A 13,770-nucleotide genomic window follows, 5' to 3' on the forward strand; every position below is an offset into this window, starting at 1 on the left:
TTGTTTTTTCTTTAATTTTCTTTTTGTAGCATGAGATGGTAAATTCTTTGTATATGTGTGTAATTTAAATTAATAAAGATTATTTAAAAAAATAAGACATTAAACATTAAAAAGAAAAACTTCCCTATACAGGGCTGCCTTCAGAGGTCTTCTAAAAGTTGTAGATATTTATCTCCTTGACATCTGACGGAAGGGCGTTCCACAGGGTGGGTGCCACTACCGAGAAGACCCTGGGGGTTCCTTCCAACTCTACAATTCTAGGATACTAGGTAGTTTGGCCTTTAGACCAAATGTGGCCAGTGAGGCAGTTCAGATGGCACTCCTCTACTTCCCAAGATAGCAGGTCCCTGCTGCTTACCGCAGAGGAGAAGCAGGGCACAGGGAGGGAGCTGTGGTGTATGGCAGCGATGGCAGCCTAATGCTCCTGCCATGATGGATTTTACTGAGCTCCCAATGCCTGGCCCTTCTCTGTCTTGGTAAGCAGCAGCAACCCACCGCGTTGGAAACCGGGGGAGACAATAGACCCCTACCCATGTTTTCTTCTGCAAACAGAGCAGGCCTTCTGAAGCCCACCTCACAATACATTTCATAAACCAGGATATTATTATTTTTCTGGTCCATATCTTGGAGGCCAGTCTCATAAGAATGAGGTTTTGTTGATACGGTTTACTGTGGACCACCTTTGTAGCTGGAAGTGGATGCACCTGGTAAATTACTTGCAGCCACCGCACTAAATACATGTGACTGGTGTTAGTTGTGCTGGGTTTGTTACTCTCCTTGAACCCTTCCAAAATGAAAACATTGCTTAATCTGCGCCGCCATATTCTCGTATCAATTACCTATGACGGCATTCTGCTCTGCTTTTTCTTATCGTTCACGACCAGTAAGATCTGCCTTTTCTGGCATTTGTTGTTGTTTTTATGTAGATCTCTATTTCTTGTCATTATTTGTTTAGAAATCTCAAAGCAGTTCACAGTATGCACATAACCATTAAAATCAATAAATAACGAGTTAAAACATCCAAACAGTCACCTCATTCCAACAGCAGCGGCAGCAGCCAGAACAACAAAAATCAGTATCAACAGTTTGACACTGCTGGGGTAAACTGAAATATCTATGGCTGTTTGCAAAAGTACCGCATTGTTGGTGCTCTCCTGGTCTCCATATGGCACTCAGTTCCACAAACTGGGCAGCACAACTTGGAAACTGAGGTGTTTCAAAACTTGGTTGCCATCAAGTATTTTGACCCCAGTCTCTGTTCTGGCATTTGTAATATGACAACGCTCATATCGAAACTCAGATTCCAATATTGGGTTTGGCTGTCAAGCTTTAAAATTATACCCTGTTGCCGCACCCACAGAAATAATTAATTGGTATCACATATTTTTACTGCTTACGTACTGGCACTAGGAGGTAACAGGTGTTGACATCAGTTGCTCAGCTCGAGGTAAACATGGACTGATTAGGTAGGACCTAGATCGGGGGTGTCAGGGAACTGCCATCGGAACTAGAGGAGGAGGTGAGGCTCCACAGCGATGCTGGAGAGGGGCCAAGCAGGGAGAGAGGCAGGTCTCCGCTTGGGGAAGAAAATCAGCGCAACACCAGGGAAAGAGGGGGGCCAATGGGGGAAGCAGAGAGCAGGCTCCGGGACTCTTCACTGGACACCAGCGGGGAGAGCACAGGTCCTCCGCTACCCACGCCCTCCCTGCGCAGAAGACTTCCGCGCAGGGAGAGTAGGAGGAGACTGGGCGTCAAACAAATTTTATGTTGGAAAAGGTTTAAGAAACGCCCACTGACGGATTCTGCCAGCGACTGAACAGCCACGGAGTGGATGGCTGTCCAGCAAGAAATGGTTTAACCAGCCAACCTAGCCCAGAGCGGCGGCTATTTACGCACAAGCAACCCCTAAGGCCATTACAGGGGGTCAGCAAACTTTTTCAGCGGGGGACTGGTCCACTGTTCCTCAGACCTTGTGGGGGGCCGGACTATATTTTGAAAAATAAAATGAATGAATTCCTATGCCCCACAAATAACCAAGAGATGCATTTTAAATGACAGCACATTCTACTCATGTAAAAACACCAGGCAGGCTCCACAAATAACCCAGAGATGCATTTTAAATAAAAGGGCACATTCTACTCATGTAAAAACACACTGATTCCCGAACCGTCCGCGGGCCGGATTTAGAAGGCGATTGGGCCGGATCCGGGCCCCGGGTCTTAGTTTGCTTACCCATGACCTAGATGGAAGCGAGTTACATCAGCCATGACCTGGAGCGATATTACAGGTCACAAGATGCCTTGGAAATGGCTGTGATGCTGACCTTTGATGGCTGTGCAGCATCTAAAAGCAATTGCAATTGAGATGCAGACTAGGAAAGAGCTCTGCTGAAAGGCTGTCCCGATTCCTATATCGCACAGAATAGACCTGATAATATGGTACCTGAAGAGCACAGGTGCGAGATGATCTTTCAGGTACATCACAACAGGCTGGCAATTGAGGGGGAAGTGGTCAGAAGCATAATCTCATATTTTTGATCTGATCTGATCCTCGTATTTGTGTCTTTTTATTATTATTTATTATAAATACAAAAAGCGAAAAAAAGTAACATAGAAACACATAGACCTAAAAAAAATAAACTGCTATTTACACAAACAAGAATCGTACCCACCCCCGTGACTGGCCATCAGCACTGCTTACTTCCACCCCACCTTGACTTCCGTACGTTTTAAATTTAATACCAAACATTGCAATCTTGTGGTTTGCTGCATTTTGTTCTCTTTATAATGTGATTTATTAATAGGTTCTGTTACACTTTATTTGTGTCTTTTGGAGAAGGGGCAGGAAAGCTCTACAGTGGTACCTCGGGTTAAGAACTTAATTCGTTCTGGAGGTCCGTTCTTAACCTGAAACTGTTCTTAACCTGAGGTACCACTTTAGCTAATGGGGCCTCCCGCTGCTACTGGGCAATTTCTGTTCTCATCCTGAAGCAAAGTTCTTAACCCGAGGTACTATTTCTGGGTTAGTGGAGTCTGTAACCTGAAGCGTCTGTAACCCGAGGTACGACTCTAGTTATCTATCTATGTTTGTTGTTGTTGTTGTTTGGTCATTTAGTCGTGTCCGACTCTTTGTGACCCCATGGACCAGAGCACGCCAGGCACTCCTGTCTTCCACTGCCTCCCGCAGTTTGGTCAAACTCATGCTGGTAGCTTCGCAACACTATCCAACCATCTCGCCCTCTGTCGTCCCCTTCTCCTTGTGCCCTCCATCTTTCCCAACATCAGGGTCTTTTCCAGGGAGTCTTCTCTTCTCATGAGGTGGCCAAAGTATTGGAGCCTCAGCTTCACAATCTGTCCTTCCAGTGAGCACTCAGGGCTGATTTCCTTAAGAATGGAGAGGTTTGATCTTCTTGCAGTCCATGGGACTCTCAAGAGTCTCCTCCAGCACCATAATTCAAAAGCATCAATTCTTCGGCAATCAGCCTTCTTTATGGTCCAGCTCTCACTTCCATACATCACTACTGGGAAAACCATAGCTTTCACTATACAGACCTTTGTTGGTAAGGTGATGTCTCTGCTTTTTAAGATGCTGTGTAGGTTTAGGAAAGTTTTTAATGTTTGATATTTTATTGTGTTTTTAATATTCTATTGGGAGCTGCCTAGAGTGGCTGGGGTATAAATAAAAAATTATTATTATTAATAATAATAATAATATTGTGGGGTTTTTTTTAAAAAATAACTTTTTCTTTTCTTTTCTTTGAAGAAAAAGCTTTGTAATAAAATTGGCCCATTTCTCAGTTTAAAAAAGGTCTTTGTGGGAGGGGAGTCATAGAGTTGGAAGGGACCCAACGGTCATCTAGTCCAACCCCCTACAATGCAGGAATCTCAGCTAAAGCACCCATGACAGATGGCCACCCAAACTCTGCTTAAAAACCTCTGAGGGAGGAGAGTCCACAACCTCCCGAGAGAGACCGTTCCACTGTCAAACAGCTCTGACTGTCAGAAAGTCTTTTCCTGATGTTTAATCTGAAGGTTACTGTTTTGCTGTTTCTGTTTTAACTCCTTACTTGTGCTTTTTTATTGTATTTTTATCTTGTGGACTACCCTGAGGTCTTTTGATGTATATACATGCATTCTTTATATCGGTGTCCAAAGACCCACCAAAGCATTTTCAAAAGCAAAAGAAAAGAGAATTACAGAGAAAGCTTTCGAAGGTGGTCACTATGTTTTCTCCGGAGCATGTGGGCTTCTATTTCTTATTACTTCCGAGAGGAACTGGATATAAATCTAATAAATAAAATAAAAATAAATAAAATAGATGGACAATCCTGACAGCGGACAGCTCTCTTTCCATTTAGGGAAGTTTTTAATGACTGATGTTTTAATGTATTAATGTATCTATTGTTGGAAGCCGCCCAGAGCGGCTGGGGAAACCAAGCCAGATGGGCGGGGTATATTATTATTATTATTATTATTATTATTATTATTATTATTACTACTACTACTACCCAGAAGGGTCCACCCCACACTTCATTCTCTGCTTGCTTTTTTGTGGGCACCAACAATTTTTATTTTCTGATCAGTGTTTTTAGGGTACTACTGCTGTCATTATACAACATTTGTCTGCTAGGCTGTTCTGTTTATAACTCCTTCCCCCCCCCCTTAAGCTGGTTGCATGGGTTTATTATTTATATTACCAGGCTTGATTGTTTTTTAATAGAAAAGTAGGATAAGCAAGGAGCAAAATGCTACCTCGCTTAAGCAAGTTTATTTCAGCAGGGGACTAAATCCACTCTCCCTAAACAACTGTGTTGAGCTTTGACAAGATAGATAGAACAGATGCAGGTCAAGAATGTTAAGGCAATTGCCAGTTCCTGTACTCTTAAATAATAGGATTTGATGAGGTAATTTTCCATTGAGAAGGCATCTTGCCAGTGCTTAGCAGGAGATTGGAAGGCAATAATTTGAATGTGCTGCCAAGTGAAAAATTAAAAATTAACTCTCTCCTTTGTGGTAGTCACAGATATGTAGAAAATGGGTCTTTCCAATATAAAAGCGAAAGAACTGGAGACTGCAACCTATGCTGAATGTTAGCCTGAAATAAATGTGTAGAATTAGACATAACCCTTGCCTCGCCAGCATAATGTCTCAGGCCACAGTGTTACAATAGTACGAAACACAGATTGGTATGCTATAAGGGAGGTGAATTATTTCACAATTTAATTTTTCCAAGATTCATCTGTGCGTCAAAATAAAGAAACTGAATACCAATGTGGCACAATGGATAATAATAATAATAAATAATATTTTTTTATTTATACCCCGCACTTCCCAGTTCAGAAAACCGGGCTCAGGGCGGCTAACAACAAATTTAAAACAATTAATGCAACAAAAAACAGCATAAAATACAGTATAAGATGTGAATAACAGTAAATTCAGAATTCAAAAATCAATTTAGGGAGAAAATCCATCCAATAAACATTAGATGATCACCAGGGCCAGCTGGCTAAATTAGTCCTATTTGGGCCAGCAAGGAGACCAGGGGAGAATTAGCTGGGATCCCAGAGCGGGTAATGTTCATAAAAAGGGGAGGGGGAGGGAAGGAAGGGGAATAAAAGATCAGGCTAAGTTCAAATTGAAAGCCAGGTGGAATAGCTCTGTCTTACAGGCCCTGAGGAAGGAAGTTAAATCCTGCAGGGCCCTGGTCTCATGGGACAGAGCATTCCACCAGATCGGAGCCGTCACTGAGAAGGCCCTGGCCCTGGTGGAGGATAATCTGACTTCCTTAGGGCCCGGGACCTCTAAACTATGATTATTCATGGTCCTTAAGGTCCTCTGCAGGGCATACCAGGAGAGACGGTCCCGTAAATACGAGGGCCCTAAGCCACAAAGGGCTCTAAATGTCAAAACCAGCACCTTAACCCTGACACGATACTCCACATGGAGCCAGTGCAACTGGTAAAGCACTGAGTGAATATGCTCCCATGGCAGAGATCCCGTGAGGAGCCTCGCTGCAGCATTCTGCACCCGCTGGAGTTTCTGGGACAGTTTCAAGGGCAGCCCCGCGTAGAGCGAATTACAGTAGTCAAGCCTGGAGATGACCGTCGCATGGATCACTGTGGCCAGGGTGGGGCGGGAAAGGTAAGGGACCAACTGCTTAGAAAATATAGAGAAGGGAACAGTTTGCACTCTGGTCGATTTATCATGTTTATTACTCGGTGATACAGTGGTACCTCAGGTTAAGTACTTAATTCGTTCCGGAGGTCCGTTCTTAACCTGAAACTGTTCTTAACCTGAAGTACCACTTTAGCTAATGGGGCCTCCTGCTGCTGCCGCGCCGCCGGAGCACGATTTCTGTTCTCATCCTGAAGCAAAGTTCTTAACCTGAAGCACTATTTCTGGGTTAGCAGAGTCTGTAACCTGAAGCGTATGTAACCTGAAGCGTATGTAACCCAAGGTACCACTGTACTAGAATGCATAACAACACAATAAAACCCTTGACAACTTGACCCTTCCATGGTCAAAAGTCAGCAAAAAAAGAAAGGGAGACAAACACACTTTTGGTGTCCATCCCTTTGATGCTTCTGAATGCCAGTTTCTGGAAGCCACAGGAAAAGGAAGTGTGTGGGGGATCGGATCCTGCTTATGGGTTTATCAAAAGAGGCGTCTGCTTGGCCATTGTGAGCTCAGGATGCTGGACAAGATGAGCCATTCGCCTGATTCAGCAGGATTTTCCTTATGCACTTACCTAGCTACATATTACGAAAGGCATAAAAACAGATGTACCGCTTCAGACCGGCTGAAATCAGTCTGCTTGGAAACTTTGAACGTTGCCTTGAAACACTGCTGTCTTGAGATAATATGTCATAAAAATATATTATACAACCACTGAGGCAAAAGTGACATAAAATGAGCAGATATTTAAATATGTCTTGACACAGAAGTAACATCATCCTGGGAAGGCTCTATTTGAGGGGTTTTACCTAGTACAGTGGGACGTGGGTGGCGCTGTGGGTTAAACCACAGAGCCTAGGACTTGCCAATCAGAAGGTCGGCAGTTCGAATCCCCGCGACGGGGTAAGCTCCCGTTGCTCAGTCCTAGCTCCTGCCCACCTAGCAGTTCAAAAGCGCGTCAAAGTGCAAGTAGATAAATAGGTACTGCTCTGGTGGGAAGGTAAACGGCATTTCCATGCGCTGCTCTGGTTCGCCAGAAGCGGGTTAGTCCTGCTGGCTACATGACCCGGAAGCTGTACACCGGCTCCCTCGGCCAGTAAAGTGAGATGAGCGCCACAACCCCAGAGTTGGTCACGACTGGACCTAATGGTCAGGGGTCCCTTTACCTTTACCTTACCTAGTACAGTCATACCTCGGAAGCTGAACGGAATCCGTTCTGGAAGTCCGTTCGACTTCCAAAACGTTCGGAAACCAAGGCGTGACTTTTGATTGGCTACAGGAAGCTCCTGCAGCCAATCGGAAGCTGCGTCGGATGTTTGGGTTCCAAAGAACATTCACAAACTGGAACACTCACAGGTTTGTGGCATTCGGGAGCCAAAATGTTCGAGTCGCAAGGCATTTGTCAACCAAGGTACGACTGTAATTATTTAGGGAAATTAAGTCCTTCAATAATGTTTTACATTTCCTCTTTCTGGCTACTTATGTTTCCCTACATTTATTAGCTGAGTGCCATAAATATGGTTGTTATATTTATTAAAGTCTAGGACTTTGAATCTGTGCAACCGAGGTGCAGGCAGCAATTCTGTGGGATTTCTGCTATCAGGCATAGGATTGTGCTGACAACGGATAAACCACTTAATATTTGTACCTTATACTTTCTCTATCTATATTTGATGCCGTTTCTTGCTATAAAGATGCAAGCTTTTAATCAAGAGTTACCTTTATGTTTGCAAAGCAGTCTGAAAGCTTCGATTTGCCTCAGCAAGCCTAAGGAGGGCATTTGGCTCGTTCATATACAGAATTCTCGCTAGCTGCCACTCCTGTACAAATACAAATACAGTCAGTAAATCCTTGAGTAATCCTTCAATTTGCTTTGGGTCCACCATTTCAGGAAGTTTGAATGCAGAATGCACACTGCAAGCCGAAAACTAGGGTGCGGAGAGGTCCATCCTTGCTGCTTTTTCCATATTGCAGAGCTCTACCATGCCGTGGGTTTTGGAGCTAATTACAGTGGTAAAGGAGACATCTCTTGCCTCTCTTCCTCGGAGAGCCGATTAATAAGGAGTTGCAGTCTTTGGTTTATGCTGCAATGTTTTAAGATTCATCTGCAAGCAGAACGGGTAATAAAAAGAGGCAGAGCACAATACATGGATGGACCAAAGTGACATTTAAATTACAGACCTCAGCAGAGAAGGAAACATGATCGAACTGATTCGGATGAGTCTTCTTGCCCAGGGCAAGAGGGCAAACAAAAACATGACCCCTGCACCCCTTAGATAACCCACTACCTCCACCTCGTACTTGGACCTAACCTGCAGACACACATTGAACAACTTTCCCCTGCTCCCCAACCATGAGATGTTCCCTGCCAGGGATGTAAAAGGTAAAGGGACCCCTGACCATTAGGTCCAGTCGTGGCTGACTCTGAGGTTGCGGCGCTCATCTCGCTTTATTGGCCGAGGGAGCCGGCGTACAGCTTCCGGGTCATGTGGCCAGCATGACTAAGCTGCTTCTGGCGAACCAGAGCAGCGCACAGAAACGCCGTTTACCTTCCCGCCAGAGCAGTACCTATTTATCTACTTGCACGTTGACATGCTTTCGAACTGCTAGGTTGGCAGGAGGCCAGGGATGTAAGAAGGCATCAATTTCCATTCTCACCAATGTTCATTGCATGCAGCGCTGTCTCTCCTGTGCTGCAATTCGGCTTCTAACAAAAACTATGCCGTTTGTCTCGCTGCCCATGGTGGGGGAATTTTACATAGCTGTTACATTATTCCACAACATTTATTTTGATGCAAAGGTAGGCAAAGGTGAAGGACCCCTGGACTGGTTAAGTCCAGTCAAAGGCGACTATGCAGTGGCAGCGCTCATCTTGCTTTCAGGCCGAGGGAGCCAGTGTTTGTCCACAGACAGCATATGGCCAGCGTGACTAAACCGCTTCTGGAACACCGTGACGAAACCAGAATGCACGGAAATGCCGTTTACCTTCCCGACGCAGTGGTACCTATTTATCAATTTGTGCTGATATGCTTTCGAACTGCTAGGTTGGCAGGAGCTGGGACAGCAACGGGAGCTCACCCCGTTGCACGGATTCGAACCGCCGACCTTCCAATCAGTAACCCCAAGAGGCTCAGTGGTTTAGACCATGCCATGCAAATGGGGTAGTGGGGAGTCATCAATTACACACTGTTTGCAGGCTGAAAACAGCAAATACCAATTGTATTCACTGGGTTGGTTTCCGTTCTGGACTTAGTACACAAAGTCCGCTCCCATTTCCATCGGAATTCTCCGATATTCCTACTCGCTGCCAATAGCTCCACAGAGACTGCCGGAGTGGTTTGATCATTTGTCCCAGCAGTACGGAAAAGCACCATGTTGCAGAAAGGTATCAATTCTTCAATAGCAAAGGCAGGCACAATACATGCTTGCCCAGTTCACCAACCCAGTCATTAGTTTCTAAGCAGGAAACTAGGGAAAGGATTGCAAGGAAGCAAAGCCCGCGGGGCACAGCTTGCATTGTCACCAACCTCAATGTATTTGTTCGTTTTTCTAACCTCAGTCAAGCAAACGTGTCTGGCTTTTAAAAAGAAGAAAAAAGAAAGGTGTCGGATTAATTGGTGTTCTAAAAGAACTCAGAAACAGAACCGAGACAGGCCTGGTGACTTTTGCTGAACAAACAGCAATAACATTAGCACCAGCACAATCTGGCAGACTGCCTGTTACATGGGAGTAAGCAAACACACCTGTGTATATTTGCCAAAACAATATGGTGTGCGGTTCATGGGCTGCTAGATTGCAGTTAAACCTAAAAAAGCTATTTTCATCTTACTTGTTGGAACTGCGGGTATGTGCAGAATGATATTAATCAACTGAGACTTAAGCTGACTGAAGTAGATGTAATTATCAACTAAAAAAAAAACACAAACCAATGTCCCCAGCTGTGCTGGAACGTACAAGAGCTCATAAAAGTAGAGGCTTGCATTTCACACATCTGCCTTAATGAATGCAGAGGCTGATCCATTGTGACCTCATGAGAAGAAAAAGAGAGAACCGAGAAAACTAACATTCCTCCTCCTACGATCAAGTATATGTTTCCCACTGACCAACAGTGACACCTAAAGGCTACAAAATAATAACAGAAGAAACTTTAGCACATCGCGGGACTGGTGTATCCTCATCTTCTAAGCTTTATTTTTCATCTAATCTATGGATGTTAAACCCCCCCCCCCCAGTTTTTATCCTCATTCAAACGTTAGTGGAATGACCTGGGAGTTATCCGCTAACACCTTGTGCAAAGGAATGAATGGGGAACAGCACAATATTGTTGCAGCTACTGCCTATTTTATTCTAGAGTGATAGTTGTGTTAGACTATTTTGGAGGCGGAGGAGGGAGATTCTCGTAGCACCTTAAGGAGTAACAAATTTATTGCAGACCCTCAAAGTGCCCCTATTTTCCAGGGATGGTCCTGGATTTACAGAAGCCGTCACGGTTTCTGATTTGATCCCAGAATGTCCCGCTTTTCCTTGGGACATCCCTATTTTCATCGGAAACGTGTTGGAGAGGACATATCTCTTTTCTTTGGAGAAATGTTGAAGGGTATGGAATAAAGCGTAAAGGTAAAGGACCCCTGACACTTATGTCCGGTCGCAGACGACTCTGGGGTTGCGGCATTCATCTCGCTTTACAGGCCAAGGGAGCTGGCATTTGTCCGCAGTTTTTCCGGGTCATGTGGCCAGCATGACTAAGCCGCTTCTGGCAAACCAGAGCAGCGCACAGAAACACTATTTACCTTCCCGCCAGAGTGGTACCTATTTTTCTACTTGCACCTTTTGGGCGTGCTTTTGAACTGCTAGGTTGGCAGGAGCTGGGACCGAGCAATGGGAGCTCACCCCGTTGCGGGGATTTGAACCCCCAACCTTCTGATCAGCAAGCCCAAGAGGCTCAGTGGTTTAGACCACAGCGCCACCTGAGTCCCAGGGTATGGAATAGGATGTCCCTATTTTCGCTGGAGGATATGTCGTATTTTAATGGAGAAGACAGTTATTTAGCAAGTTATATTCTTCCTTTCTTTCAAATGCACATGCTCACTCCGAAAATGTAAGTGGTGACACCCGCCAAACCCACAAATATAAGATACAAGAATGTACAGGCTCAGATAAGTGGCCTATTCATAACCTCAGTAACCAGTCTTGGCTATAATGCTGCCTTTCTAGCAATGCTAACTTAACATCCACCATATGAAAGATACCCATGGCACCAACTAAGCCCAAATTAAATAGAATTAAATTTGCCGGTGCATTCTAGATCAGCAATTTCATACCAGCTGCAGCATCGAGACAATGTAAATTGACTTCCAAGCCACAAATGTATTCAGCCCAATGATTTGGTTAAAACTGAAGCACATGGCTGCTACCTGCAGAAAGGATTGTAAAAAATTAATAATAATTAGTCCTGGGCTCTCTGCATCAGAGGGAAATGAAAACAATAGCTTCGTTCAGTGTTCACAAATAAGGATATGGCAGCAATATTGGGGGGAGGGGAATAATTTGCAGCCTACCTGGAATATAAAAATATATATATATTCTGGGGAAACGAGAGGAACTATTCTTAGCACAATTATAATTTCATGGAGGAAGAAAGCAGGACTTGTTGGTCTGTAACAGTGTTGGAGGACCAGCCTCCTACTGACTACACTAGGGATGGGGGAGAAAGTCAGTGTGGTTTGCATTTAATGGGAATTAAATTCACACTTTCTGAAACGTGCAAAGCAAAACGGAGCTTTCCTCCAAAATGCGCGCTTCTCTGAATTCTCCAACCAAAAATGGAAACTAAGGAGATTTCTGTGTTAGGGGAAAGTGTGTGTGTGTGTGTGTGTGTGTGTGTGTGTGTGTGTGTGTCAGTGGCGTAGCGTGGGTTGTCAGCACCCGGGGCAAGGCAAGTAATTTGCGCCCCCTAACCCATGGATTTGTGCCCCCTAACCCGTGGATTTGCCCTAACCCCAGATGTTGCGCCCGGTGCGGCCGGCCCCCCCCTGCACCCCCCACGCTACGCCACTGGTGTGTGTGAATGTGTATCTCAATGGAAATAATAGAGGGGAGGAGAACATTATTAGGGATAAATGCTTGCAAAATGTGTATATTAGGAGAAATGCACACAAAATTATTGACAAATTTTGTGGTGTTTGGATTTTTTTAAAACTCAGAAACGGATGTGAAAATGCGGCCAACTGAATGTTAAAGTTGGAAAAATTAGGAGAGAAGACAGATCCCATCCCTAGACCACATTGATAAGATGACATGGTGCATGAACACTATTTGGATAGCAATGGCCATCAACTTGGGGGGGGGGCTAGCCCTTCAAATATTTTATTGGGGGGCGAAAGGACCTTGGCACCTAGGAGTTGGCACCTATGGCAGCTGGGGACTCAAGTTTGAGAAACACAGAGGGATGTCTGTAAAGGTTAAAGTTGGGGGAAGGTTTTCCAGTTTGGAAGTCTGATGGTGCTGTGTTTGAAATTATGTGGAGTTAACTGCATCAACTGCATGTGAGCTAAGATTTCTCCTTATGAGCCATTGCCCAAAATGAGGGGGGTTGAGGAAGAGATGCAAAGCATTTAGTCATCTTGTCGTTTCAATCACAGGTCAACCACAGGAAATAAATAATAATAATTAACGATAATTAGCCAATAAAAAAATTATGCTTACAACAGCAATAAATTTTATCACAAAGTAAAAATGGCATAAACTTTGGAAGCTGCAACAGCAAATCTTTGCCACTGCTAAAGGTGTTTTGCTAATACAAGAAGCCAGAATAAAGTTAACTACAGTGGAATCTCGGTTGTCGAATGTAATCCCTTCCGGAAGACCGTTCGACTTCCGAAACGTTCGACAACCAAGGCGCGATGGGCTGTCAGCAAAATCAATTGAGAAAATTGAGAAACGCACCTTGGAAGCCGTTCGACTTCTGAGGCGCGTTCGAAAATGGAAGCAATTACTTCTGGGTTTTCGGCGTTCGAAAACCAAAACATTCAGCTACCCAAGATGCTCAAAAACCAAAGTTTTGCTGTATTTGCAAAAAGGCAGTCATGCTCTCCCTCCGTGCGATTATGATGGCATGAAGGGTAATGTTTGCATGTGGCTTTTGTGGGACGCAAACAGATATAAAGCAAAATATGGGACAAAACACACTGGAACAAACGGATACAAAAAACACAACACGCAACAACTCCCAAACTAACCCGGCATACTTAAACACTCTATCTGGATAGCGCAGTTGGTTAGGGCAGGGTGCTGATAACACCAAGGTCGCAGGTTTTGGACTTGTGGCTTACAGCATCCTACACTGGGGAACAAATTTTTTGTTGCATTGACACCTGCAGTTGTTCTAACCTAATTTTGACGTGCTGATTTCGTATCTGAAGTTGGTTTTGTTCTGTAAGCTCTAGGGGTTTTTTTTGCAATTCATTTCACTTTTCACCATAATTTTTGTTTTTCACAATGCAAGAATTCAATATTTTATTAAACACATAGCCAAAGTAGTACAATATGAGTATAAATGTAAGTGACTTATATAGCATTGAACATGACATGTATAGCA

This window comes from Podarcis filfolensis (genome assembly GCF_964270895.1).
Source record: "Podarcis filfolensis genome assembly, chromosome: 11".
Lineage (NCBI taxonomy): Eukaryota > Metazoa > Chordata > Lepidosauria > Squamata > Lacertidae > Podarcis > Podarcis filfolensis.